The sequence below is a fragment of the Neolamprologus brichardi genome, chromosome 3, assembly GCF_056152115.1.
Source record: "Neolamprologus brichardi isolate AB-2024 chromosome 3, ASM5615211v1, whole genome shotgun sequence".
NCBI classification, from domain to species: domain Eukaryota; kingdom Metazoa; phylum Chordata; class Actinopteri; order Cichliformes; family Cichlidae; genus Neolamprologus; species Neolamprologus brichardi.
The window spans coordinates 27,874,720-27,886,016 of NC_142106.1; the positions used below are offsets into that span (position 1 = coordinate 27,874,720).

The 11,297-nt window shown below is 38.7% G+C and overlaps 1 non-coding gene across 1 annotated transcript; it reads right to left on the reverse strand.

The window, feature by feature from the left end:
* Nucleotides 1-918: 918 nt before the first annotated feature.
* trnat-cgu (transfer RNA threonine (anticodon CGU)) lies at nt 919-990 on the reverse strand. Its single transcript has one exon. It is a non-coding gene; the product is annotated as a tRNA-Thr (tRNA).
* Nucleotides 991-11,297: the final 10,307 nt, after the last annotated feature.

The following is an 11,297-nucleotide window of genomic DNA, read 5'->3' on the forward strand; positions in this document are numbered from 1 at the left end:
GTGATCGTGATTACCGTCCGCGGGAGCGTGCACAGCTGCTTAAAGCTGTAGCGTCCAGATTACTTACAGCTACTTCCGTGCAACTGATATAAGATGCGGTAAACTGAACACAGCTTCAACCGTCTGTTTGTTGAAAAAAAGTAACGGACCGCATTTTCTTGTTAGTAACGGTAATGGCGTTGTAAAGATAGGAATAGTAATTAGTTAGATTACTCCGTTAGTAACGCCGCTACTTGTAACGCCGTTATTCCCATCACTGGTCATAACTCAAATACACAATGATGCAGTCAAATCATTTATTCATTTACTTTTTTTTTTACATTTACGGTTACTCCGTTCAGATACTGGCAGTCGGGCTGGGTGTCGCCACTGATTTCTAAAAACTTATTCAATTCTGATTCAAAAGTTCCTGATTCAAGATTGATTTATTTCAATTCAATTTAGACTCTGTCAGAAATATTATAATTATGATCATTAATCTTGAATACGTACTGTCCAAAGAACCCTCTAAACCTCGTAATTTAGAAAGATTTAATCCCAAATGATTTGACTGAATGAATGAAAAATGTTCGTCCCACTGGAAGACTCTCATTTCAATTTATTGTTTAAAACAATTTTTTTTAATTCTTAATAGTAACATTAATATGAATTATCAGTGTAAATATGCATTTGTGAATTTCTCCTGTTGTCAGATATCCTGTTTGGATCGTCCACTTTGACTCTTCATAATGTGTTATATTCTGTTAAATATATAAACCTGTGAGTAAAAAAAACTGAGACTCTGAGTAAAGCGCAAACAATGGAACTGTTGTGTCACCAGAGTCATATCCAAAGATTTGCCACACTCAAATCAACTTGTTTACCCAAATACAGAATCAAACAGACTTTAAATCACTGTAGATTTTAAGCTGGTACTAAAGGCACAGATGGGGATTGAACCCATGATCTTTGGTTTACGAGACCAACGCCTTGCCACTTGGCCACCGTGCCACGTTAGGGCCACCATCAGGCCACACTTTTAATTTAGACATTTACATTAATGTCTTGAAATACCAGAAAACCAAATGTCTGCATCTGGAGACTTTTGACTCAAAAGGAAATAAAAACCAAAACAAATGTAAAAAAAAAAAAAAAAAAGAATAAAGGAGAAATTGCATTTTCACAAATGTCAAACATTTTTTAATTAAAATTTCTCTTTTTTTCCTATTAAAAAGTTGTACAAATGAGTCCAAGGCCACGATGCCGTAGCATCTACCTTTGTTATTTTTTGTGTCATACAGTCTGTGTATTTATTTACTTATATTTCCTGAACGGCGCACAAACTTTTTCTTTAAATTAATATAAAAACAACAACAAAGTCAGACATTCAGCAGCGAATCTAACCTTGTTACATGAGAAGAAAAATCATAAACAGAAAATAAAAGCGTGTATTCTTGTTACTACAGCCGTAAAACGTGAGGCCGAACTGTCACCAGGAGTGTACTGAAACATAAAATATTTTTATTTCATGATTAAAAACATTTCCAGTACATCTGCTTTTATAGAATAATGGAAGAAGTCAATCTGTAACTGTGTTCCATTTAACAGTAATTTGTACAAACTTTACATCCCAATACTTGTTGTTGGTTTTGTGTGTGATTGTTATCAATGACACACAGTTTGATGAGATTTTTCTACAAACCACTGGACCAATCGGTCCAGACCCAGCTAGGCCCTGATGGTTGCTCTTGCTCGATTTCCCCAGGGCGACTGTAGCCGTTGCATTGTAAAATCTAATTAGTTCCCAGAACTTAAAAAAAACTATGCAAACTTGTTGCTTCAAAAAAAAAAAAGAAAAAAGATGGCTGAATGTTAAGTTAAAAATGTTTAATAAGCTGAAAAAGAGAATTTTTCACTTGAAAACAAAAGTGCAGAACTGTTAAAAGCTGACGTTTACACAGAAGAAGTTTCAAAGTTGAAAAGCAGCTGAACATCCTTAAAATGTAAAAAGGCCGAGCAATGACAAAAGAAAAAAGAAGAAAAAGAAATCACCTGAACATCTCAGTGTCCTTTGCTCCCTGCTTGTAAATCAGATGTCACTGCAAACATAAACACAAGCTACACGTGATCTCTCTAATGGGTACCTGCCTCTACCTGTGCTGATGCTGACATGACTAAAGCAAACCAAGCAGCAGCAAATATGTGAAGCAAGGCAGAAGGATATACTCATAAAATGAACAGAATCATAAGAATATAAGACCAGGAGCACTGCAAATGTAAGAAACATACGTTGACATCAAATGGTATGTAATTTGAAATCTATATGAAACAATGAAACATCTATTTTTTCCAATATTTTGTATTAAGTTTTAATTAATTATTCAAATGAGTCTGACTTAGTGTCACAGAAATCATAATCATATACAACAAAATGACTGGCAAATATGTTTTAAATGGATGATTCCTCATTTGATGAGGAATCATCCATTTACACATTTGCTGAGTCCTAAATTTTATGCCAGCGAACCTTTTTTAAAAGCCCCCAAATTCAAGTAAATTCAATTAAATTCAATTTTATTTATATAGTGCCAAATCACAACAAAAGTCGCCTCAAGGCGCTTCATAGATACAGAGAAAAACCCAACAATCATATGACCCCCTATGAGCAAGCACTTTGGCGACAGTGGGAAGGAAAAACTCCCTTTTAACAGGAAGAAACCTCCGGCTGAACCAGGCTCACGAAGGGGTGGCCATCTGTCGCGACCAGGCGGCGTTTAAATGTAAAATGCGCAAAATCCTCGTTTTACGCACGACTTCTCACGTCAGCATGCTTGGTTACACAATCACGACAAAACGACTCGAAAATATGTTTTAAATGGATGATTCCTCATCCATTTAAAACATCTTTGGTGGCATTTAAATGTAAAATGCACAAAATTCCTCGTTTTACGCACGACTCCTCACGTCAGCATGCTTGGTTACACGATCACAACAAAACGACTCGCAAAGATGTTTTAAATGGATGATTCCTCATCCATTTAAAACATCTTTGGTGGTGTTTAAATGTAAAATGCGCAAAATTCCTCGTAATTGTGACTCCTCATGTCAGCATGCTTGGTTACACGATCACAACAAAACGACTCGCAAAGATGTTTTAAATGGATGATTCCTCATCCATTTAAAACATCTTTGGTGACGTTTAAATGTAAAATGCGCAAAATTCCTCGTTTTACGCACAACTCCTCGCGTCAGCATGCTTGGTTACACGATCACAACAAAATGACTCGCAAATATGTTTTAAATGGATGATTCCTCATCCATTTAAAACATCTTTGGTGGCGTTTAAATTTAAAATGCGCAAAATTCCTCGTTTTACGCACAACTCCTCGCGTCAGCATGCTTGGTTACACGATCACAACAAAATGATTCGCAAATATGTTTTAAATCAATGATTCCTCATCCATTTAAAACATCTTTGGTGTCGTTTAAATGTAAAATGCGCAAAATTCCTCGTAATTGTGACTCCTCATGTCAGCATGCTTGGTTACACGATCACAACAAAACGACTCGCAAAGATGTTTTAAATGGATGATTCCTCATTTGATGAGGAATCATCCATTTACATATTTGCTGAGTCCTAAATTTGATGCAAGTGAACCTTTTTTAAAAGCCCCCAAATCCCCTATGAGCAAGCACTTGGCGACAGCGGGGAGGACAAACCCCCGTTTAATGGGGGCAGACCTCCGACAGCACCGGGCTCAGGAAGGGGTGGCCATCTGTCATGACCAGGCGGCGTTTAAATGTAAAATGCGCAAAATTCCTCGTTTTACGCACGACTCCTCACGTCAGCATGCTTGGTTACACGATCACAACAAAATGACTCGCAAATATGTTTTAAATGGATGATTCCTCATCCATTTAAAACATCTTTGGTGGCGTTTAAATGTAAAATGCACAAAATTCCTCTTTTTACGCACGACTCCTCACGTCAGCATGCTTGGTTACACGATCACAACAAAATGACTCGCAAATATGTTTTAAATGGATGATTCCTCATCCATTTAAAACATCTTTGGTTGCGTTTAAATGTTTAAAATGCGCAAAATTCCTCGTTTTACGCACGACTCCTCACGTCAGCATGCTTGGTTACACGATCACGACAAAACGACTCGCAAAGATGTTTTAAATCAATGATTCCTCATCCATTTAAAACATCTTTGGTGGCGTTTAAATGTTTAAAATGCGCAAAATTCCTCGTTTTACGCACGATTCCTCACGTCAGCATGCTTGGTTACACGATCACAACAAAACGACTCGCAAATATGTTTTAAATGGATGATTCCTCATCCATTTAAAACATCTTTGGTGACGTTTAAATTTAAAATGCGCAAAATTCCTCGTTTTACGCACAACTCCTCGCGTCAGCATGCTTGGTTACACGATCACAACAAAATGTCTCGCAAATATGTTTTAAATCAATGATTCCTCATCCATTTAAAACATCTTTGGTGGCGTTTAAATGTAAAATGCGCAAAATTCCTCGTTTTACGCACGATTCCTCACGTCAGCATGCTTGGTTACCCGATCACAACAAAACGACTCGCAAAGATGTTTTAAATGGATGATTCCTCATTTGATGAGGAATCATCCATTTACATATTTGCTGAGTCATAAATTTGATGCAAGTGAACCTTTTTTAAAAGCCCCCAAATTCCCTATGAGCAAGCACTTGGCGACAGCGGGGAGGACAAACCCCCGTTTAATGGGGGCAGACCTCCGACAGCACCGGGCTCAGGAAGGGGTGGCCATCTGTCATGACCAGGCGGCGTTTAAATGTAAAATGCGCAAAATTCCTCTTTTTACGCACGACTCCTCACGTCAGCATGCTTGGTTACACGATCACAACAAAACGATTCGCAAATATGTTTTAAATGGATGATTCCTCATCCATTTAAATCATATTTGGTGGCGTTTAAATGTAAAATGCACAAAATTCCTCGTTTTACGCACGACTCCTCACGTCAGCATGCTTGGTTACACGATCACAACAAAACGATTCGCAAATATGTTTTAAATGAATGATTCCTCATCCATTTAAAACATCTTTGGTGGCGTTTAAATGTAAAATGCACAAAATTCCTCGTTTTACGCACAACTCCTCGCGTCAGCATGCTTGGTTACACGATCACAACAAAATGTCTCGCAAATATGTTTTAAATGGATGATTCCTCATCCATTTAAAACATCTTTGGTGGCGTTTAAATGTAAAATGCGCAAAATTCCTCGTAATTGTGACTCCTCATGTCAGCATGCTTGGTTACACGATCACAACAAAACGACTCGCAAAGATGTTTTAAATGGATGATTCCTCATTTGATGAGGAATCATCCATTTACATATTTGCTGAGTCCTAAATTTGATGCAAGTGAACCTTTTTTAAAAGCCCCCAAATTCCCTATGAGCAAGCACTTGGCGACAGCGGGGAGGACAAACCCCCGTTTAATGGGGGCAGACCTCCGACAGCACCGGGCTCAGGAAGGGGTGGCCATCTGTCATGACCAGGCGGCGTTTAAATGTAAAATGCGCAAAATTCCTCTTTTTACGCACGACTCCTCACGTCAGCATGCTTGGTTACACGATCACAACAAAACGATTCGCAAATATGTTTTAAATGGATGATTCCTCATCCATTTAAAACATATTTGGTGGCGTTTAAATGTAAAATGCGCAAAATTCCTCGTTTTACGCACGATTCCTCACGTCAGCATGCTTGGTTACACGATCACAACAAAACGACTCGCAAATATGTTTTAAATGGATGATTCCTCATCTATTTAAAACATCTTTGGTGACGTTTAAATTTAAAATGCGCAAAATTCCTCGTTTTACGCACAACTCCTCGCGTCAGCATGCTTGGTTACACGATCACAACAAAATATCTCGCAAATATGTTTTAAATCAATGATTCCTCATCCATTTAAAACATATTTGATGGCGTTTAAATGTAAAATGCACAAAATTCCTCGTTTTACGCACAACTCCTCACGTCAGCATGCTTGGTTACACGATCACAACAAAACGAATCGCAAATATGTTTTAAATGGATGATTCCTCATCCATTTAAAACATCTTACGTGGCGTTTAAATGTTTAAAATGCGCAAAATTCCTCGTTTTAGGCACGACTCCTCACGTCAGCATGCTTGGTTACACGATCACACAAAATGACTCGCAAATATGTTTTAAATCAATGATTCCTCATCCATTTAAAACATCTTTGGTGGCGTTTAAATGTTTAAAATGCGGAAAGTTCCTCGTTTTACGCACGACTCCTCACGTCAGCATGCTTGGTTACACGATCACACAAAATGACTCGCAAATATGTTTTAAATCAATGATTCCTCATCCATTTAAAACATCTTTGGTGGCGTTTAAATGTAAAATGCGCAAAATTCCTCGTTTTACGCACAACTCCTCATGTCAGCATGCTTGGTTACACGATCACAACAAAACGACTCGCAAAGATGTTTTAAATGGATGATTCCTCATCCATTTAAAACATCTTTGGTGGCGTTTAAATGTTTAAAATGCGCAAAATTCCTCGTTTTACACACGATTCCTCACGTCAGCATGCTTGGTTACACGATCACAACAAAACGATTCGCAAATATGTTTTAAATGAATGATTCCTCATCCATTTAAAACATATTTGGTGGCGTTTAAATGTAAAATGCGCAAAATTCCTCGTTTTAGGCACGACTCCTCACGTCAGCATGCTTGGTTACACGATCACACAAAATGACTCGCAAATATGTTTTAAATGGATGATTCCTCATCCATTTAAAACATCTTACGTGGCGTTTAAATGTTTAAAATGCGCAAAATTCCTCGTTTTAGGCACGACTCCTCACGTCAGCATGCTTGGTTACACGATCACACAAAATGACTCGCAAATATGTTTTAAATCAATGATTCCTCATCCATTTAAAACGTCTTTGGTGGCGTTTAAATGTTTAAAATGCGGAAAGTTCCTCGTTTTACGCACGACTCCTCACGTCAGCATGCTTGGTTACACGATCACAACAAAACGACTCGCAAAGATGTTTTAAATGGATGATTCCTCATCCATTTAAAACATCTTACGTGGCGTTTAAAAGTAAAATGCGCAAAATTCCTCGTTTTACGCACGACACCTCACGTCAGCATGCTTGGTTACACGATCACGACAAAACGACTCGCAAAGATGTTTTAAATGAATGATTCCTCATCCATTTAAAACATCTTTGGTGGCGTTTAAATGTAAAATGCGCAAAATTCCTCGTTTTACGCACAACTCCTCATGTCAGCATGCTTGGTTACACGATCACAACAAAACGACTCGCAAAGATGTTTTAAATGGATGATTCCTCATCCATTTAAAACATCTTTGGTGGCGTTTAAATGTTTAAAATGCGCAAAATTCCTCGTTTTACACACGATTCCTCACGTCAGCATGCTTGGTTACACGATCACAACAAAACGACTCGCAAAGATGTTTTAAATGGATGATTCCTCATCCATTTAAAACATCTTTGGTGGCGTTTAAATGTAAAATGCGCAAAATTCCTCGTAATTGTGACTCCTCATGTCAGCATGCTTGGTTACACGATCACAACAAAACGACTCGCAAAGATGTTTTAAATGGATGATTCCTCATCCATTTAAAACATCTTTGGTGGCGTTTAAATGTTTAAAATGCGGAAAGTTCCTCGTTTTACGCACGACTCCTCACGTCAGCATGCTTGGTTACACGATCACAACAAAACGACTCGCAAAGATGTTTTAAATGGATGATTCCTCATCCATTTAAAACATCTTACGTGGCGTTTAAAAGTAAAATGCGCAAAATTCCTCGTTTTAGGCACGACTCCTCACGTCAGCATGCTTGGTTACACGATCACAACAAAATGACTCGCAAATATGTTTTAAATCAATGATTCCTCATCCATTTAAAACATCTTTGGTGGCGTTTAAATGTAAAATGCGCAAAATTCCTCGTAATTGTGACTCCTCATGTCAGCATGCTTGGTTACACGATCACAACAAAACGACTCGCAAATATGTTTTAAATGGATGATTCCTCATCCATTTAAAACATATTTGATGGCGTTTAAATGTAATATGCTTAAAATTCCTCGTTTTACGCACGACTCCTCACGTCAGCATGCTTGGTTACACGATCACAACAAAATGACTCGCAAAGATGTTTTAAATGGATGATTCCTCATTTGATGAGGAATCATCCATTTACATATTTGCTGAGTCCTAAATTTGATGCAAGTGAACCTTTTTTAAAAGCCCCCAAATCCCCTATGAGCAAGCACTTGGCGACAGCGGGGAGGACAAACCCCCGTTTAATGGGGGCAGACCTCCGACAGCACCGGGCTCAGGAAGGGGTGGCCATCTGTCATGACCAGGCGGCGTTTAAATGTAAAATGCGCAAAATTCCTCGTTTTACGCACGACTCCTCACGTCAGCATGCTTGGTTACACAATCACAACAAAACGACTCGCAAATATGTTTTAAATGGATGATTCCTCATCCATTTAAAACATCTTTGGTGGCGTTTAAATGTAAAATGCACAAAATTCCTCGTTTTACGCACGACTCCTCACGTCACCATGCTTGGTTACACAATCACAACAAAACGACTCGCAAATATGTTTTAAATGGATGATTCCTCATCCATTTAAAACATATTTGGTGGCGTTTAAATGTAAAATGCACAAAATTCCTCGTTTTACGCACGACTCCTCACGTCAGCATGCTTGGTTACACGATCACAACAAAACGACTCGCAAATATGTTTTAAATCAATGATTCCTCATCCATTTAAAACATCTTTGGTGGCGTTTAAATGTAAAATGCGCAAAATTCCTCGTAATTGTGACTCCTCATGTCAGCATGCTTGGTTACACGATCACAACAAAACGACTCGCAAAGATGTTTTAAATGAATGATTCCTCATCCATTTAAAACATCTTTGGTGACGTTTAAATGTTTAAAATGCGCAAAATTCCTCGTTTTACGCACGACTCCTCACGTCAGCATGCTTGGCTACACGATCACAACAAAATGACTTGCAAATATGTTTTAAATGGATGATTCCTCATCCATTTAAAACATCTTTGGTGACGTTTAAATGTAAAATGCGCAAAATTCCTCGTAATCGTGACTCCTCATGTCAGCATGCTTGGTTACCCGATCACAACAAAACGACTCGCAAAGGTGTTTTAAATGGATGATTCCTCATCCATTTAAAACATCTTTGGTGGCGTTTAAATGTAATATGCGCAAAATTCCTTGTTTTACGCACGACTCCTCACGTCAGCATGCTTGGTTACACGATCACAACAAAACGACTCGCAAATATGTTTTAAATGGATGATTCCTCATCCATTTAAAACAACTTTGGTGGCGTTTAAATGTAAAATGCACAAAATTCCTCGTTTTACGACTCCTCGCGTCAGCATGCTTGGTTACCCGATCACAACAAAATGACTCTTAAAGATGTGTTAAATGGATGATTCCTCATTTGATGAGGAATGATCCATTTACACATTTGCTGAGTCATAAATTTGATGCAAGCGAACCTTTTTTAAAAGCCCCCAAATCCGCTATGAGCAAGCACTTGGCGACAGCGGGGAGGACAAACCCCCCTTTAATGGGGGCGGACCTCCGATAGAACCGGGCTCAGGAAGGGGTGGCCATCTGTCGCAACCAGGCGGCGTTTAAATGTAATATGAGTAAAATTCCTCGTTTTACCCACGACTCCTCACATCAGCATGCTTTGTTACAGGATCACAACAAAACGACTCGCAAATATGTTTTAAATGTATGATTCCTCATCTGATGAGGAATCATACATTTACGTATTTGCTATAACATATTTGCTATAACTTGCTGTCATGTGGTATTTGAAGAGAAAAGAATTGTTATTGGGCAAATAAGGTGTACTATTAAGGAAAACTAACTTACCTCCCACCCAGTCTGCCGTTTTTTTCCTTTTCTTAATTTGAACTGATGAAGCTTCATAAAAATGTGAAAAACTCCTGTCGCTTTCCAAGCTACTTAAAGTGCTGTGAACTAAGTTGCAACAATCTCAGTCGAGGAGAAGCACTTGGCGTCCGCCCCCCGATGGACAAAGCGATAAGAAACCAAGAGCAGAACGAGTGATACAGAGACTCACTAATGCGGTTTCTGACCTAACGGCCGCACTTCAAAGCACTCAGCCTTGTGACGCGACACGTAATCTTCGTTCCAGTAGGGCTTTGGAGCGTGATGTCACGGGAGGGGGCGTGGCCGCCGAGGCGCCATTATAGCAGGCCAAACAAACGGCTAAAGGAAGAAAACACTTGCTGTGTTGTCGGTTGTAATGTTAGATCGCACGACCGTTAAGGGAATAAGCTGGAAAATGAGTTCTCTTTTTCCCCACCTTGAAGCAACGTGAGGGAGCGTATGTATCGGATGTTACCAAAAGAAGGCATCTAGCCTGGATAGCAGCTGTGAGACGAGCTGATATCCAGTTCTCTACCATCTCCAGATATCTGTTGGTGCTCCAGACATTTTAATTCCGGTAAGTTCTAAATAAGTTCATATTACTCTTTATAGCCTATTAGTTTTATTTGCGATGCGCTCTGAGGTCATAGCAAATTAGAACAAACATGCTAATGAGTGATTTTGTAGATACGTTCTGTTTATGGAGTTGCTAATTATTTTTCATTATTGCAGCAAACCAGCCTGTGAAATGGATGAAACACATCCTGACTGGGCTCCAACTCTACACATGGTGCACTCCGAAATCCCTGCTTCAAACTACATGCTACATACCACCCTGCCAATCAGATTACTTCTTCCACGTGAGGGTGAAGAGCTGACCCTTCTGGATAAGATGGTGAAGGTTTGCTGCGTTTTGGTGAACATGTGCCCCAGTGTGGTAGTAAAACCAGGGAAAATGCTCTTGTTAAATACTCTTAAAGGTCTTGTGCTGTATATGTAGTGATAAGTTTTCAAAAGAGACAGTAAATTACAGAATGCTATTAGCAGGTGATATATTTTAAATGCTGTCATGATTTTATGTGAACATTTTGTCATTTGTAAACTATAAACAACATAGATTCTACATTGTAACTGATGTGATTTTCTACAAAGCGGGTTTCATTTATATTAAAAAAAAAGGCAAACATTAGTTTGTTTCTTTATTCAACTTTTTGAACAGTGGTACTTAGTAAGTACATATTCAGTAAATGCAAATTATTTACATGACCCCCTAAATACAACA